The sequence below is a fragment of the Linepithema humile genome, chromosome 4, assembly GCF_040581485.1.
Source record: "Linepithema humile isolate Giens D197 chromosome 4, Lhum_UNIL_v1.0, whole genome shotgun sequence".
NCBI classification, from domain to species: Eukaryota; Metazoa; Arthropoda; class Insecta; order Hymenoptera; family Formicidae; genus Linepithema; species Linepithema humile.
In genome coordinates, this window is record NC_090131.1 from 16827410 (window position 1) to 16846028 (window position 18619).

Genomic DNA, 18619 nt, shown 5'->3' on the forward strand with positions numbered 1-18619 from the left:
TAGGACCATTTGCTCATCTCGGATCATGAATCCCAAGATCCCGGAGGGGTCGTTTGCCTTTGCGACCAACGAATTCGTGTCGATAGCGCCTCTGGGGTTTTCTAGAAATCGGTCCCAAATCTTACCTTTAGGTAGAGCAAAGATGATCTCGTTACCGCGATCTTGTAACACGATAGCTATTCCAAAACTGCCTGTCTCTACGCGTGTGTTCGTGCCTCATGCTGCGTCTGTATACGCGTTGCCTCGAAATCCAGGATGTACGTACCCCGAGTTTCCACAGCTGTCACAATGGTTGCGACATAATGAATGTTATAAGCACACAGTGACAAAGGTATCATCCGCCGAGTAATGCCGGATAATTATGACGCAGGAGAATAGTTGGAGACACGTCATCGTGGTTCTATTAGGGCGAGCAGCGCGTATTTCCACTCGGTGCTGTCCCGCCTCGTAAGAATTTAATCATTTCTGCAATCGGTGCAGCTTCCCTTTAATTAGGACTGACTTGAAGTCGAGAGGACACCTGGGTAAACCGAGACTCTGCGACGAGACTAAGAAAAGCTTTTTTTCCTTTGTCGGACGCAATAACGTTTCTTTTCGCACCTTAAGCTGAGGATTTATGAGATGGCCGAACAAACATTAATTAAGGATATTAAGCCCGTGAGATCAGAATTAAATAAGACGAATGAGAGATTACTTTTGTATTTCTTGTCGCTGTACTTCTTGCTTAAACTTCTTGTCAACGCCACCAGCAAAAATATGCAATTTCTCGCGGGGTCGTTGACCGAAGTATGACGCATATTATATTAATTTCGATCACATGTTTACGAATGTTGATTACGTCTTTTCAGGGGAAGATACGGATACGGATTGTGCACGCCCATCACTTTTGTTGGGCCCTTTTTCAATCCTTTCATCGACCCTTCCTGGACATAACCAAACCAGAACAAAGGACATTGCTTCGCCTCAAAGGTAAGCAAAGATTCTTTGAAGTATCATTTCTTTTTGTTCTTTCGAAAGAAACGGAGAAAGCTCAGAAGACAGGTATTTAGCATTTCCCAGCAGAAATAATACTATATATAAACAAACCGTCTTCCGCGTATCGCTATGATATTGTAGGAGATGAAGAAGAAAAATATATTACGAATAATTATAAAAATGAAATCTGTAGAAAATAATTGAAAGCATGCAATAATTGTTAGCAAAGTAATCATGAAATAATTAATAAAATAATTTTAACAAGATCATTTTTCAAAGATTTTAAGAGAATTGTAAAAAAATTTAGAATATTTTTTTAAAGAAATTTAAAATGCTTTCTTTAAAATGGCCACATGTATATATTTTAATTTTACAAACATTTAAAAAAAAATTATTTCTTTCAACTAAATGCTACGTATTTTTACAAAAATTTGAAGCATATTACAGATATAAAAATACTTCTGCTGAATTAATTTTCATAAAATCTTAAAGAACAAACATTCTCATTTTCCAAACTACGGGCAGCTACATCCTTCCGTCAAAACCGCGTTCGTCGAAGTTTACGCAACTCGTCGCTCTGCACAAAGAAAAAGAGCGAGTGGGAAAAAAAGAGCAAAAAACAGAGAGAAAAAAAGAAAGAAGAGAACCCCCTCATTAGCAAGGCAGCTCGTGGGGGCCACTGACATTCGCGTTTCATAACATGGTGCAACGCATGCAAGCATGCGTACACGTGCAACGATGAGATCCTTCGCGTGGCTCCTCGCGAGGTGACACACGCCCACCGACGACGAATCGTACGTACTGTAAAAGAGGTCTGAAATTATCCAGGAAACGGGTAACCCGTGACGAGAACCTATGTTCACGCGTAAAGAACGGGTCGTCTTTTGCCGGACGTCTTTTCCCGGGCGCAGACCACGCAAAAGAGGGGCCTTTTACCGGGGTTTGACCGCTGTATATTGCCGTAATTTTCGCCGCACACGAAGGAGGGGAGGACAGTGGTCTGGCCCTGCCGTGGATGGGCTGGGGCGTCCCTCGAACAGTGCTACAATCTCTATTGCAACGTATAATCAAAGAAATCGCGATGTTCAACGCGGTGGCTGATAGCACTGAACCTCTTTGCACGATTTCTCTTTCCTCTTCTTCTTCACTGTTTCTTCACTTTGTTCGTGTTTACCGGTCGTTGCGTTTGCTGCTTCTCGTATCTCTTTAATGGACTTTGAATAGCCGACGATATATTACGTCTTTGGCACTAAATATCAAGATATCTGAATGTAAATATAAAATTAACTATATTTAATTATAAAATTTATCAATCATGCAAAATTGATTTTTCTGTGTGCAGCAAAATATTATCATAAGTCTGAATATTAATCTAAAACATTTATAGCAATTTTAACTAGCGAACAGTATTCTGTTTAGAATATTCAAAATATTCTTCGAACAGTGTGATACATTTTAGGAAAAATAAATTTGTGGAAGTCTGTTGAGACACATTTTAAGATGTAATTTTCTGACAAAGACGTATAAATACTAAGCATGATTTTCACATTTTGGGATGATCTTTTAGTTCCTAGTTTCTACTTAAGTATTTCTTTATGTGTTAAATCTGTCGGCATCTTTTTGAGACAAAAAAAAATACGACAAAAGAAGCATTTGGCTGAAATAATTTATCACTTGTAATATTTTTTCCTCGCGGCGCCTTGTGAAGCCCTCGTGGGGTCTGTAATCCGTGTGAGAAATTGTCGACAAAGGCCATTTTGTCGACCAGGTCTAATTTAAGTATCTCTACGCCCAATCGATTTTACTGCCTATGTCAAACTCTGTGATTATTTCCTGCGACAGTCCAGCCACGCAGTCTGTAATTGGAAACAGCGGACTTGGTGAAATTATATCCTTAATATGGCAGAATAAAGAACAGGGGTTGAGACTGCCCGCTCAGCGCGTCCGCAGCACTTTTTTACAATGTATTATCAGAACGACAGAGAGAGCGTCGTAGTAAAAGAAGTAATGACATCGTTCTATTTTTGTTCTCCGTGCTTCCGACGAGCGATAAGTATCCGTTTCGTCTCTCAAGGGAGCGATATTTCCTCGCGATTTACCGTCGCACCCGTACGGGCGCGCAGCATAGTTTGCGGCTGCAAGATGGCTGCAATGCGTTAGATAAATTCCCACGTCATCGTACAGTTCGCGAAAATAATCGAAGATGAGTATCGAAGTTGAAATAAATCAGACTCTTGCTGCACCGTTCGATCGAGAGACACCCCGCGCCGCCATACTTTGCAGATGCCATTTCGATCACGGCTGTTGAATAAGTGTTGTTTCTGCAGCCGCAAAGCGCGAACAAAGCGATTGGTCGGTGTGCTCTTGCCGCCGATTGTGCCAGAATCATTGCGGCGATGGGATGTCGGCCGTGCGGTGCCCTTAGGGGAGTTCGCGCCCTACCGCAGAATAATATAATATTCAATTTGTATGTAATGAATATAAATTAAAGCAACTTACCGATTTGTCTGGCGCAGCGATTAGCTCGCGGGAATAAAAGGGTTACGCGATATGGAACTTGCTAAACGGATAAGAGCGCTTGGAAGCCGTGCGAAATCGAAAGTTGCGCTCATTACGTATAGTTAATTATACCTTTCATCGGCATAATAACGCTCGTGTGCGAATTTCTAGAAAATATTCTTCTTCGCGTTGCTCGAAATCTAGTTGTCGAGGAGCTTTCGGCTCGATAAGATCCAATAATGTTAGGAGTTCAATGAAGTAATACTTGTTGCATAATTCAACACCGTCGCCGATTGCGATCGCGAGCATACGCACTATCGGTAATAATCACTTGGCGGCAGCTTCGCAGAACCGATGAGGAATTGAGTATAATGTGCCATTGTGATGGTAATTAGTACGTAGTCGTACGGCTACGTAACGCATCGAGCCGAAGAAACGCTAGTTACTAGCACGTGCGAGCGCACCTACGTAGCATGACCTCCATTGTCGGAATCGAATCCAACGATTCAATGCCCCGCGGCGCGTTATCTTGTGGCATTTGTTTCGCTTCCACAACTGGACTGTACTCTTTCGACTTCTGTGCCTCGGCGTTCGTCGGCCGGTCGCTTTCGCAAGTACGTGCCGCACTAATTACTACCTTCGTGGATATATTAGCTCCGATACATTTATGCATACGAAGTTAAGATTCCGCTGTCACAGCTGCTTATCGCTACATCGCAGTCATCCATCCTTTTTATTATTCAATCTTCGTATGCAAAGTTATAGAGGAATATAGAGTCGTATGCGCGGAAAATAAAAACTGGAACTGCGAAAGATTGACCAGAGCCAGTAATTATCTTAAATAATTGCTACGCGCTGTTAATATATAAATTACAGATACTTAAAAAGTTTGCAAAACTTTGTGCGTGCAAAACTGGATTCTGTAATTTTTGCGCTGTCTATCTGTAAAAACTGATTTATAAATATTCGAAAAATAAGGGGAGGGCGAATGAAGGGAGAGAGAGAGAGAGAGAGAGCGAAATCACCGCTTAATCGGGGAAGGTCGAAAGCATCAACCGGTCGATACGTATTAATTAAACCTTACACCTACACTCTCGACTTCCTGTCGCAAATACTCCGGGATTATCCGAGCGTGAAGAGCGATCAGTCACTATCTGCCATACGTGTCGGCAATCCCTCGCAGCCGAATTGGAGCTTTTCGAGCACGCTCGATCCGTCCGCATGACACATTCGCAGCGGTCCCCAATCGCGACCAACCCTTCCTTTTCACGCTAGTATTTATATTTGCAGCCGTATGATGCGTTTACCCACCCCTCGAAAAACCACCATCGCCGCCGCCGTCGCTGCTGCAGCCCGGAATTAGCGGCTCCCCCCCTCCCTCCTCCCCCTCGACAGTTGCATTTAATTTTCCCGTGCGCGCGCGCCGCCGAACAATCCTTTCTCCCATATGGATCGTCAATTCGTGCGCCGACCACGTGCCGCTAGAAAATTCCTTCGTACGTGCCAACATTATACTTTCACTCCCTACGGACCGACGCGGCGCGTCGCGTTGCGTCGCAGGGTAGCTGCACGTCGTACGTCATATGGCGTGCACTTTGCGAATTGCGTCCTGCGCAGCCTGCGCTCCGCTCGGTCGGAGCACATGACGAAGTCACGATAAGCGTGCCTGATGACGAAATTACGCTAAAGTCCGCTATTAGACGACAGGCAAGGGGTAATATCGACTATCTTCCGACAATATGGACAGCCTGCAATTTTTTCAATTTCATGCCGCTAATAGTTGATACCGCGGTCGCGCGGTTATCAATTATACGGAAATTAGGGGCAATTGCGGCACGGGGATAAGGAGAATGCATGTTTTTTTCCTCGAAAGTGATGCTATTGATATAGACATGAAGATGCGAAAAGTGCTGGTTGCATTGTAAATAGTACAATTCCGAACAATTATGAATAAGTTGCGCTAAACAGCTGGCGTTGCTACTGATATACTATTCGATCGCAATAAGCGCAAAAAAAAAAGTAGATACAAATGTAAAAGTTTGCTTGAAATTCTAGGACAAAAAAAAACGCATCACGTGTATTGAATTTGCCTCACCTCTTTTCGACCTTTTTAAAATACGTAATTGGAAAAGCGTAACGACGCTCGTCCCGATCGGAACACATGACACATCTTTCCTCGTGAATAATGAATTCAGCTAATGAATGCAGTACGCGGTGTTATTACATAGTTAAGCAGGACGGTAAATTATGCATTGGCTTTGAGGCGACATATATCCAGCAATCACCATTTATCGGCAAGATCTGTTATTAGCAACATGTGGAAGCAAATTCAAGTGGCTCTAAGTAGTTCCGCGTGTTAGACTAAAATTACACGCTTGTTCCTAAGTTCACCTCGTTTGCGATGACATTTATTAACGCTGCAAAAAATCATAGGAAGAAAAAAATAATAACTCGGTGTAATCGTATAGAAAATTATCAATTCAAATGTTTTATTCAAATTTATGTGAAATATTTATCAAAGGTGTAGCGGAACATCTGCTGTTATCGTCGGTAGACGAAGCTACTGCTTCAGAAGTTTACGCTCTTTTCCCGTGTAATAAACCGGCGAAATGCGAAAGTAGAAAGTAGGCTATTTGCGCGCGATCCGAATGCTGTCTCACAATAGTGCAATTATCATGGCACGAGGCTCGCTATCGGCAGAAAGCAGAAGTAATACTTTGATGTGTATATAAATTGGTTCGCCATGGAAGCCAGTCGAGCTTGAAATTGCCGAGAATTATTAGCATCTCCTTGCAATGTAAATCGCCCACTGTTTTCCGTCGTCTCGAGTCCACCTTAGTCTTTTTCATCCTGTCGCGTTTTACCTTTCGCAGCAAGAATAAAAGAGCGTGCTAACGTCATAGATATGAACGTATAACTAAAGAAAGGAGGAAAACTCCTATCGGGCATCGACGGAGAAAATTACATGTCGAACGGAAAGAAAGAATTTCCCGTCGTTCGCGCGCGATTCCGAACAAATGCACTATTTTCTACGAACGGATAAACACGTGCCGTGAGATTTTCCAGAGCACCGTAGGGGATCGCATCTCCGTGTAAATCGGCACGAAGGAAAGTAGAAGAGAAAGAATGAAGGGGGAGGGGTGGACGCGGGGCGGCGGCGGGCAGTGCCGAGGTGGCAACAAAGGGGAGCATTGTGCATCGGCACAGCGAGACTTAAGACAAAAGCTTCCTATCTCTTTCTCCTTCGCTCTCACCCTCTCTCCGTCTCTCTTTCTCTTTCCCCTGCCATTGGTAAGCGCAAGCAACGTCCCGTATTATTATGCGCTCCGAACGTGTCTCCAGGCATCCGAGATCTTAATTTGCATGAGCGCCCGCCCGAGATAAATGCGACGCGCAATAAAAGTCCGTAAATCCTTCAGTCATCAGGCACGCGGAGCGAAAAGGAGGGCTGACAAGATCCGGAACGGCGGAATTCTCGTGGGGACGTGCGGGAGGAAAACGACCGCGCGATGAGATAGCACCCCTTGACGCCCGTTATTTAAATTAGACCAATAAACCTAACCGGCGGCTTACTCCCGCGCCTTCAAAATCACCGCGCGCTCGGTCGATCCGCGACAGACGAGCCATCGAAGGCCTGATTTCCGAGGAAATGGTCGTATCCTCGCTCTTCCGCTCCACGCGATTTGCCCGCGCTGCCCCACAGCCCGGATAAGTCTTATCCTCGCCGGTAATTGCACCTACATCCTGCGCCACGTCTGGTCTGGCGTGGTTTCGTCGACGGAGACGCCCGACGATATCGCGATACGCGCCCTTCGGCTGAGGAAATGGATCATGATCGTCAACAACGATAGCTGCGGGTGATGCGAGAAACAAATATTTTTACAGAGCCACCCTTCTCCATTATATTCGACATAATGCTAACAATTCACGAGATTACATTATTTTTAAACTAATTGATTTATTATTCAACTGAGTAAATACTTGCAACAAGTATTTGCAAATTTATATTTTCAAAAAGATCTCTGACGGCTCCCTTTTTTTTTTGTATATAATTCTCAAGTAATTATTTTAGAAAGATTTTATTGTCGTCATCGTTAACTTTAATGCCGCTGAGTAAGGTGATATAAAATCCCGCGCACTTATCGTTTCTTTAGTCACGAATTTCCTCCGTGGTTATTTGCCGTTCGCGAGCGTAACTCGTATTTGGCCGCACAAAAGCAAACAGCCCGTGCAATAGCATAAGCGGCTGTAACCTCGCTGTAACCCCTCGGTAACGTCACTCGTAACCCCATAAGGTCTTCCTTTCAACGATCCTTCTTCTCCGTACAGTTTACACGTGCTCTTGTGTAGCGCAACGCCTCCTGGCTCATTGCCTGCTCGTTTTACAGCCACCGCTGATGTATAAAAGTGTTTAAATCCACATAGCTGCTGCGCTAAACGAGTTCGGTCGACCTTCTGCCATTCGGCAGTTGCTTTGAGAGTGCTAGTTAACTTTACGATCGCCGCACGAAGAATTTTTCGCGGTGGCCTGCCCTCAAGAAAATTATCTCTCTTCTCTCTCGTCGTTCATCTTATTCGTCGCCGTTGTCGGATCGCTCATTACGAAGCTATTATTCTTTATTAATCGCTAATTTAAACAATCTTAGCTTTTTAATACGATTTCAAGTTATGGACATTGTTGATGTTACAATTTAAAAAATAATTTCTTTTACGCCTTTAGCAGTATACATTATTTTGATTTGTGTGTGTGCGTGCGCGCGTGATGGGATGTAAAAGTTACAAAAGAAATGGGAAGCCATTCACAAAGTTACACAGGATATGTATACTAGTTAAGAATTCTATAAAAGCGGAAAAAGCTTTAGAAAACATAGATAAACATTCTGCTGTCAATTTACAAAGGATTATTTTCCGGATTATTTTTTTCTCGGACGCTTTCCCTTATTTCGTATCTATGTTTCGAGCCGCTTATCCATTGAATTCGCAGAAATAATATGAACAATACCGTTTGTCCAGCTCGTACTTTTTACGATGGACAGTCCATCGTTGGACCGTTATAAACACGGGTGCTGAATGAGGTTCTCATTGTCAAAGTGGCCTGCGTTTTAAGATAATGCGAAGAAGTTGCATAGAAAGGAGCGATATTTGTGAACGGCCATTTATTGCTCGTTTTTACAGGCCATCGAAATGACTTCGAATTATCGTTCGAGAGTGCAATAATTGGCGCAAAAAAAGTGTTCGCTCCATTGTCGTCGTAGGAGAAACTGTTCTTGGAAGTTCCGCGGGCCGCTTAGTTATACAAACCGATAATCCCGATTCGATCGTATTTGCAAGCACGATGGAGCGATCGCGTCGGGGGATCGCGTTGCGCCGATATTTCACAAACTGCGAACGACGCATAATAGAGCAATTACCCGACGGCATTATTGCGTCGTAACGTATTTAGCGATGAGCCACGCCCTTTGTAATCGCTCACGGAAAACTGAAATTCCACGCCAATCTCCAGTGCTTTCGCGGTCCCGCAATGAGCGGACCGGTTAACCGAACTTTATTTCGACCCTACTCGCTTGTTGCAGCTGCAATTATCCGCGAAACTCCATTTTCCCGACGATGTAACGCAGACCGGTCGGCCGCCTCTTTGCGTACGCCGCGGCCCGGCCAAACGTGAAGTAACAAACTTATTGCTGCGTTACCTTTCCGTAACGAGATCCGCGAACCATTTCGCCGCGCGTAAGTGTGTATGCGTGGATGATCAGCAGCGGCATTCGCTACTCGAAAACACACGCTCATTAACTATTACCTAACTCGATTCCCGTTTCATCATCATCACCGGTAACACGGTAATTTTCTAAAATAATTTTATCGCTCGTCGTTGGGATGCGTACTCTTTCCGACGCGCCGGAGGCGCCTTGTTTACGCATCGCGCGCGCGGCATCGATTTCGGCCCTCCGAGAAAGAGAGAGAGAGTGAGTGAGTGACAGAGAGGGAGAAAGAGAGAGAGAGAGAGTGCTCGGCAGGGTCATTTAATTGATCGACTATCGAGCCGGTCATCTCGCTGATGACTGTAATGATCGCCCCGGCCGGAGTTTCCCCTCCCGCGCTTTCGCTATATACTAGCAGCCCGGTATTTTCATTATCACGAGCGTGCCTGCACACAGATGTGAACACCGCGGCGGCGACGAGCAAGCGGACACCTGAGTGATGACGCGCGCGGCTATGCGCGCCCGCCCGCTTTCATCCCCCGCTCATTTGCATATTTCGAGCGCACCATCAACAATGGCTGGTCCGGTCAGCGCGGAGCGGCCTCGCCCGGTCAATAGATTAGTCTGATTAGCTTTATTAATTTAAATCGAGCGCGCGATAACCGTCTCGGGAGCGACGGCGGGTTTTCGATGTAACGAAGTATGGGCGCGCGGTGCGATAAGATCGGTTTGGCGAGCCGCATCGACACACTCCTCGACAAATTGTCTTTCGGATGTATTTGCGGTGCTTATCGCGCTTCGACGACTCGTGCATCGAAATTATTTCATTACGTCTATTTCATCACATCTGATTTAGTTGTTTTTTTTTATCCGCAGAAATTTGAATACATTACAATTACAATTTGATGTTGATATAAAAATCTGCAAAAATGTTTTGGTTAACCGATAATTTAACCGTGTTCTTAAACCGTACGAAAAATACTATGCATTTCTGTATCTTGCTTTGTACCTGATAACAATGCAGCAAAAAGGATCAAAGATTCGTCAAACACCTTTTCGAAAAAACCATAAATTTTCGCTGACATTAATACTTTTCTACGACATTTGAAAGAACGTTAGTTAAAGCTGGTGAAAATTATTGTGAATTTAGATGCTTTTTCCCCAAATGCGTCGTACAATAGAACGATGCGCCACGTCGTTAAAAAAGGTGTGTCGCCCATGGCGTGTCACACGAATACAATACTGTTTGCATTTCACCTATTTTCCTTTGTTATTACCGACGTCGGCACTCAGCTACGTAAATATTTAGTCGGCGACGTGTGCGCCCGGCAACCCGGCTGAATATTTTTGTTTAACGATTGCGCATTTGTTTACTTGCATCAGCGTGAATTTTCGTCCGGATTCACGACGCGGAAGCGTCGGTTTTTACAGAATCGCGTGCTCGACGATTTCGCACGGAGTCGCTCCATGTGGAACGAAAATCTTTTTTCCGCCACATTTCGAATTTGCGGTCGGCGCATCGGTATGCCGGTTGAACGACTGTTACATTTTCAGTGTGAAGTCAGTCGTGGAATCACTTGTTCGTTATTTCTTTTTTTATTTATTTTCATTTTTCGTTCTAGTTTTTGCTCGTTTACCGCCGCCGTTCTAATCAACCCTGACGTAACGCGTTTTGTAAACGTTCGAATTACAGTTTTTTAATTCATACAAATTAATCCTTTATTATTTTCCATTGTATTATTATTAATCGATCAATCATTCATCGAGAAATGAACGTTGTATTTTTGTCTGCCCGGCATTGAACGCTTACTGCTTACGCTCCGCTGCTGACGTATTTCTCACCGAGTTAAGAAAACTGATCAATAGGAGAAGACAATATTTACATTGCGTCTTAATCAGTCGTAATCGAAGTTATTCAATCGCTCGGTACGAGCGAGTATAACAAGTCGCACGTGATAACACTGAAGACGCGCTCGCATGCGACGTCAATCAAGACAGGTACGCGGAAGTTCAACGAGGAATAGTAAGTTAAATGGCACATGCAGTAACAGCACAATGGCTAGGCATCGGCACGACAGTCACGGATTAAATACGTGCAAAATGCGTCCTGCGTACGATTCTTTGGGTCTATTAAAAGTTGAATGCATGCCGTGCAACGCCAGTTCTTAGATACGTTGCAAATGATCGATTGTATGCCCTCGCATGCAATATCAAATCCTAGATTTTTCGATTATCAATATTTATTTACTATACGATGTCGCTCGCTATTCTATACACACGCCTTTGCGTGCTCTGCTATTATATCCATATATTTTATTTTACTATTATATCCATATATTTTATTTTACTATTACATCCATTTATATTTACCTAACGAGCCGTGTGTGTCTCTTCAATGCGTGTTTAATATCGATAAAATTCCGGCAATGTTTTATTTTCCGCACTGAAAACGCATAAAAATTGCAAACAAATTCCATATAACGAACAATAATAACGCGGTCGCGATATTTCTTTTTTTTTTTCAAAAAAAAATTTCCGAAATTAAAATCCAGCGCATGTTCATCGAATGGAAGGATACACGGTGCGCGCGCGCACACACACGTTGCTGTGGCAGCAACAAAAATTATTTACTCTTCCGCTTCTTTCCCGTTCAATCGCGGTGCGGATTATGCGCGCGCGAATAAACGATGAGAAGGCCGGATTAATTTGTCGGTGACAGCTCGCAAAATTCGAACCGATGTCCAGGTACGTTGAACCGCGCGCACCGAATAATATCGCAGCAATCATATTACGAAACAGGCAAATACGTCAACACAACGTGTATACACTGAATAATGCATTGTTGGTGCAGCTAATGCACGGTCAGCTACCGTACAGATACCATCCCCGTATAATTGGGAGCCGTGTTTGCGAATCAAAGTCATCATCGGCCGTCATCGCGGGCATGCTGATGAAACGAGCAGACGGCAGCGGTTCCCGCTGGACAAATATCGTTTCCGTGCGGGAGGCTTAAAAGGTCGTCGAGCTTCGTTGCTCCCGGCTCACCGTGAAAATTAGTATGCGAAGTAAAACGAAACGGTTCTCACGAATCAATAAAGTTCGTTAAAACCAAATTAGTTTTTCGGATATTTTTTTTTCCAAATAATTCTGTTATTACTTTTTTATTGAATAATACAAACGTACATACAGCACTAAAGAGACGTGTCTTCGTGCACGAAAACAGTATCTTCGAGGTTCATAAGCTCCCAGGCAATATTTCCTGCCAGTCTCTGCAATATTTTTCAAATTGCCTGACGAGATATCATCCCGTCTCCCCGTCTGCCGTTATCCTTGTTATAAAGGGACCATGATTCCCTCCTACATCCTCCGTACGATGTCTGGACGCGAATAGGTGGCAGGACGTACAATAATGGTAGGGCGAGTTTTATAGGTGCCGCGGTCTCGCCACCCGGCGGTCGAGTCGCATAAGGGCCAATAAGATGGGCCGCGTCTTTCGGCAGAATCTCTCGGCCAAGACGAAATTACATTCCGGCCGGGCTCTCGGCCTCGTGCGCTCAAGATTTTTCCTCGAATGTGCGCGTACTCATGCGTGGAATGCGGTCCACGGACAGGAGAGGATTCTGCAGGCGGCGTAAAAGTCGCCCGCAATTAGCCGGCACGATTTTCTCCGGCGCTGCGCCGAACGTCGTCGATCCCGGAAATTTATCTCCCGACGAAGGGGGAAGTAAGAACGACCGGCAGAGACCGGCCGGGAAAATTTATTCGAATGCCACGAACGATTCCGCTGGAAATTGTGATTAGGGTCCGAATGAATCCTTCTGCTGACGGGGTAAATTGTCGGAGTAAAGCACTCATTGCGTGCCAGTACAGGTCCACCGTTTAAGACAAAGTACATTTTCCGGCAACATGTGATAAATATTTAATCGTTGTTAAAATGATGTGTTTTTAAAATGCGTTCAAAACGATTGTGTATATCGGCGTCAAAAGGCACGCTCGAGAAGATAGAACTCTTTTCAGCCGAAATTTTTTGATACCTACGCCAGTGTCACGCGTAGCCCGGTAGCAGGTCCCTATCCCACACCTGCGGCTCAGTCCCTGCCTCTCATTATCCCAACCTGATCTTTCGAAAGATACTTGAACTTTCGTTATTTATCACGAGCCTAACGATCAGAATTTCTAAAGACTTCGTTTGAAAACACTTCCTTCTTGTGTTAGCTTTCATATCAATACATGAGATATTACCATATACATATATTTGCAACAAAAATAAACATTTTATTTTTGTTTTACGAAGATCATTATTTTTGAGAAGATTAAGGTTTGTAAAAGCTTAAAATGTTATTGCAAGATAAGACTTAAAAATATTTCACATCTTCTGTGTCTTGTCTTTATTCAAATTTATTTTATTATATTGTAACGCGATAGATACATAAAACATATTACTTGGTTATTAAAATTTAATGACTTTGTTGATATAAATTATTGGTTACAGACACCTATGCATACCGAATATCCTATAATCAAATTAACATCGGTTCGACTTTCTTCTTCAAAATATCACGCAGCGTCATGGTCGAAGTAGAAAATGACAATCCGCCTATGGCGGCTGAAATCTGGCCGCTTTCTTTCTTTTCAGTTCCCTCTTTCGTTCTGGTCAGAAGAAATTCATTTTATTCGGTGGTAGCATGAAGATCAACCAAGCGAGGAAACCGGTAGCTGCTACAGCAGCTTAGTTGGTGACTTGAACTGGAGACAGGTCTGAGACTAAACTCATATATGCGATAATAAACTGTCGCGCTGCGCATAATATGTTCTAAAATCTCGACACGGCACTGAAACCATTTCTCTTTTCACTCCACTTCCGGGTGAGAAAAACTTTTATTCGTAACACAAAGACAGATCTTGGATTTTTCGTCGAATGAGATTTGAATTTTTATCTCTCTTTCGAGTTGGTAAAATTAAATATTTTTTTACTTACTCCGAAATATCTTAATTTTAACTACATAGATTTTACGTCAAGATTATTTATTTAACTTAATTTTAATTCCCGTAAAGTGGTAATCGCGATGACATATTATTCTACGAGCTGTCTCCCAATTACTCTTACTCGGAATTAATTGCCATGTGTCAACGTGGTTGACTCCCGGTCGGAGAGCGGAAGGAACGCCATACGAACTTATTAAACATATGCTCGCGTTTTTCCTGACCGCGCGGCGGACACCCCTCGACTCCGGAATGATAATAGCTCGTAATCCGTCTAGCCGTAGCGCGCCGAGCACAATGATTGGGGTTGAGGGTCGGGAGTCGCTTCCAAATTCACCTACGATGGGGTCGAGGCCCTGCAGTATATTCTATTTGTATACATCGTGGTCCTGGAATAGAAAACACCATATGGCGCGCGCAGGTGCACCCGAAGGCGATTAGGGCCCGTTCGCATGAATTTACATTAATACGCTTCGGGATTTATCGTTTACCGGATTTATTATTTCGAGCGTGATTCGACGCTTTTCGGAACAGGTAGAAGAACAATTTCTGCCTTAGCCCGAGGTAACGTAGTTCGTCATCTAACCCCGTTTAATTGATGATTGCCTAAGCGATTTTTGATTAGATTTGGCGCCACAGTTCTAGTCTGTATAACGCAAAAGTAGGGACATTATAATTAATTTTCACCCTTTACGGTAGAGAGATTAGAATAATAATCTGATAAGAGGTGACTGAAGGAAATTGATTATTATTGCTCTAAAAATCAATACAATAGTATAGCATAGCATTTGCGAGAAACAATGTTATTTTCTGTCAAATGAGTTTGTATTAAATTTAACTTTTATTTTGTTTTATATTTTGATGAATTTTATTTTATTTTATATTTTGTAGTTTTATATTGTATTTTATATTTTTGTTCTTTGGTAATGAATTGAAATTCATCAGTTCAATCAAGTTCAATCAGTCATTCAAAAATGACTTTATCGGGTTTATCTACACGCCTGACTCCCTTTGAGTCTTATTTTCATTTTTGATGCATTACTTTCGGAAAAAAAATCCAGAAACACCGTGTGGCCTTCCACGTAAATGACGTCACGCAAAATTCGGGTTGACCAGCAGCACACACGCGATGCCCACCTGTGCGCGCGTTTAATTTTAATTTTGCGATCCCGTGGTGAGATTATCGGCACCCGATTAGGATCCTCGTGGATGCATTAACGATTTCCATTAGCATAGATCTATCGTGGATCTTGCATAACAATCGAGCTGGGGATATTTGCATACATGCATATACGCGCATGAGTAACCATGGGCACACGTGGTCGAATTCACAGCGCGTGCTCCTCTTGTTTTCCTTTCTCTCGTTGGAATCTTGCGCAAAAATATTTTCCAAAATCCCTCAATTTAATATTAATACAGATTTGTTGAAAGAACTGCGATATCGTTTACAACGCAAAATCCTCGCTTGGGAAATCAGACGAGTAATACAAATATTGTCCGTCTAGATGCGTTCAGAGTGCACAGCGTTGTGTAAACTCATAGAGTATAGTCTCTAAATGTTTTACACGGTGATAATTGTTAGTCCCAATAGAGACCCTAGGAGAAGCACTTATCCTTTCGTGCTTCTGTTTCACAAACGCGTCGTCCGGTCGGAAAAGGATTACGCCATCCGCGCGCGCATTTACACGGCGTCGCCGGCGTAACGGGAAGACGTGAGTCAGCAGAATTTGTCGATGAACTTTCGTCTGGAGGAGCAGGAATCGGTCCCGCATTAGCGAGTGCGTGCGGCCGCGCGCTGCTTACACCTGTGCGCGAGCGCGATGATTGTTATTGCGTAAAGTCGTTTGGGAACGGCGCGGAGTGGCAATTAACTCGGCGAGTGTGTCGAGCGCGCCAATCCGATGCAATAATTCACCCGGACGCCTTATGACGTGATAAACAAAGTCATTATCGGCGGGGGCAACGGCGAGGGACATAAGGCCGGCGAAACTCATTCATCCATCCGTAAATGAAAAATGAGGAGAGAGAAAAAAAGGAATCGAATTATTGTTTAAGAGGGGCCCCACCTACGAGCTAATGCCACGGGTGCACGCATCTCCGCATGCTATCGCGATTGCAGATCGTTAAGTACCTGTTTGTGCCTGCAAAAAATTTTTCTTCCCCCTCGGGAGAAGGGCAAGACTCTCGCGGAGTTATCCGAGCTGCCATATTTTCAGACCGGCCAGCATTGTCATAAAAACATTATTAGCGTCGATATTTGCGTAAAATTTCGCAACACAATTTTTAAGAGCGGGATAATTTTTTTTTTACACTCACATTCCGACATGTCGATACTTCGAAGACTCGTCTCGGATATTAATTTTTCGCCTACGCACTTTCGTCGCGAGCGACGATGATTTCTGCGCGGGGATCAACGGAGGAAGGAGTCGATTCAATCTGGCTCTTCGATCGCAGAACAAATTCGACCTAAAGGGAGGATCAACTGTCACCGTCGATGAGCAGGGGTTTCGAAAGAGCCGGGGTTGTGTGCGGGATACGTTTTATATGGGAACGCGGGAAGTCCCGACATCTCGACGCCAGAGCGTAGTAGGGAGACGCGGGATTTTATGTCCCGTAACTCCCTCGGGAGCCCCACGTTTATGTTCTATCCTGTCATCATGATGTCCACCTACAACGCCGGACAAAACAAAACACTATCCGTGCTCCTTTCCTCCGTCTCTCTCTCTCTCTCTCTCTCTTTCTCTCCGCCCGTCTCTTGTTCCCCCTCCTCTCCACTTAATAGGAATTCGTCCGCGACGAGGAAATGCCACGCATTTCTGCGAGGAGGAAGAGAAGCGTGTTCAAGCTCTGACTTCCATTCTTCTGCTTTTATTTCGTCAAGCGCGATGCGTCAGTACGAGCCGGGAATGCCTATCGACTCTGTGCGGACGGGCGGATCTTAATTGCGGCTGCAATTTTCGCTCGATTGATACAGATGGTGTAGAACCTTAACGCGATTGGATTGGCACGTAATGAAAACGCGGTCTTATTTGGCTCAGACGTCGGCGGGGCATTGTCTAGGAGATAGTAGGTCTCGGTGCTGTTATTTGCGGGACATGTTTTTCTCGAAGGAAGGCAGGATAATATCGGGCGCAAAGGTTTATCGCTTCTCAATTGTATCATTCATTTCCCGCGCCGACCGCACCGCGCTTGATAACGCGTGCAATTATGTCCTAGCTTTGCTCGCGTTATTTATGCACACGACGTGTGCTTGTTCGCGGATTCCCGCTCGGCAATTGCAACATTACACGTTGGTAGTAATTTCTGAAAAATTAAATTGGTCGGAGGTATAAGTGCGGCCGTCTGCGAGAGGGATATAATGCAGGTATCTCGTTCGCGGAACAGACGTTTCTGTTTCGCTTGCCTCCTATTGTCGGCCACGTACACCCTCTTTACATAGACGCCACGTCGAGACTGACGTTTTGCGCTCTCGAGCGCGGCCCGTATTTTCTCTCCGCTACACGATCGTCGTGTTTATTCATGTCTGGAAACGTCATCTCCGTCTACTTTCTCGTCATCTCCACTTTACGCATCACGTTTCGTATCGACATTGTAATTGATGGTGCAGCGGCAGCGGCAGTGCATCAGGCACGATCGCACCTTTCAGAAAGCGAGCGCGTTTGTATTATTATAAAAATTACACCGATTTTATTGCAGAACTCGCACGACGTCGTCCTCGATATTACGAAACGTATTATTATATCCGAAATGATATGTTACGTGCGACACTGCGACATACATTTTTCTACACATCCGTATGACTTGGTTCTTTTTTGTCGTTAGATCGTCGCATTAAATTACTGTAAACAAATATAGCGAATATTGCTTGTTTCTTGAGGAATGCGAAAACACCGTGTTTTTATATCAATTTACGACAAGTCTATTCTTCAGGGAATAGTCTGCACGTAACGCGTTGATAGATTTACCGTGACTAATCTTTCATATATCTTCATCATCCAGTTACTGCTGCTAGCCGCCTCGCATTATTGTTGGCACTTCGAAAATGGCACGCGATTAATCTCAATCGCTATCGCGATTCAAATTTCCGCATTGCGAGCGCCGCGCACGCAGGCGCTACGACTTATCAGAACTTTTTTTTATTTTTTCTTCTGTCCCGACTGTTCCTCGTACCTGTATCCATCATGCAACCGGCAATTCCATTATCCTTGCCTATTTTTTCGTACTTTGGCGCACAATGAAATTGTTTGGAAATCGCAGGAATTGCCGCCGGATTGTATCTCGTACGATTTCGATGTGTTCCTCTTGTATCGCGTGAGTGAAATTCTCCGCGAAATAAAATGACCGGGGAAACGCAGGAATCACGGCAATAATTCTCGAGCAGCGCGGCAACACTACGCGTGATAACTATAACGTACGAGCGCAACGATCATTATCGGGATAACTTGAGCCAAGCCGTATCTCGC

At 44.1% G+C, this 18619-nt stretch overlaps 1 protein-coding gene across 2 annotated transcripts in view; it reads left to right on the top strand.

Annotated features, from left to right (window-relative positions):
• LOC105672143 (uncharacterized) overlaps window positions 1–18619 on the top strand; it is a 354839-nt gene that overhangs the window by 277132 nt on the left and 59088 nt on the right. For both annotated transcript variants that reach the window (XM_067353333.1, XM_067353334.1), the window contains one exon: window positions 849–969. The gene's annotated coding sequence lies outside the window, so the exon portion shown is untranslated. The remainder of the gene's footprint in view (window positions 1–848; window positions 970–18619) is intronic.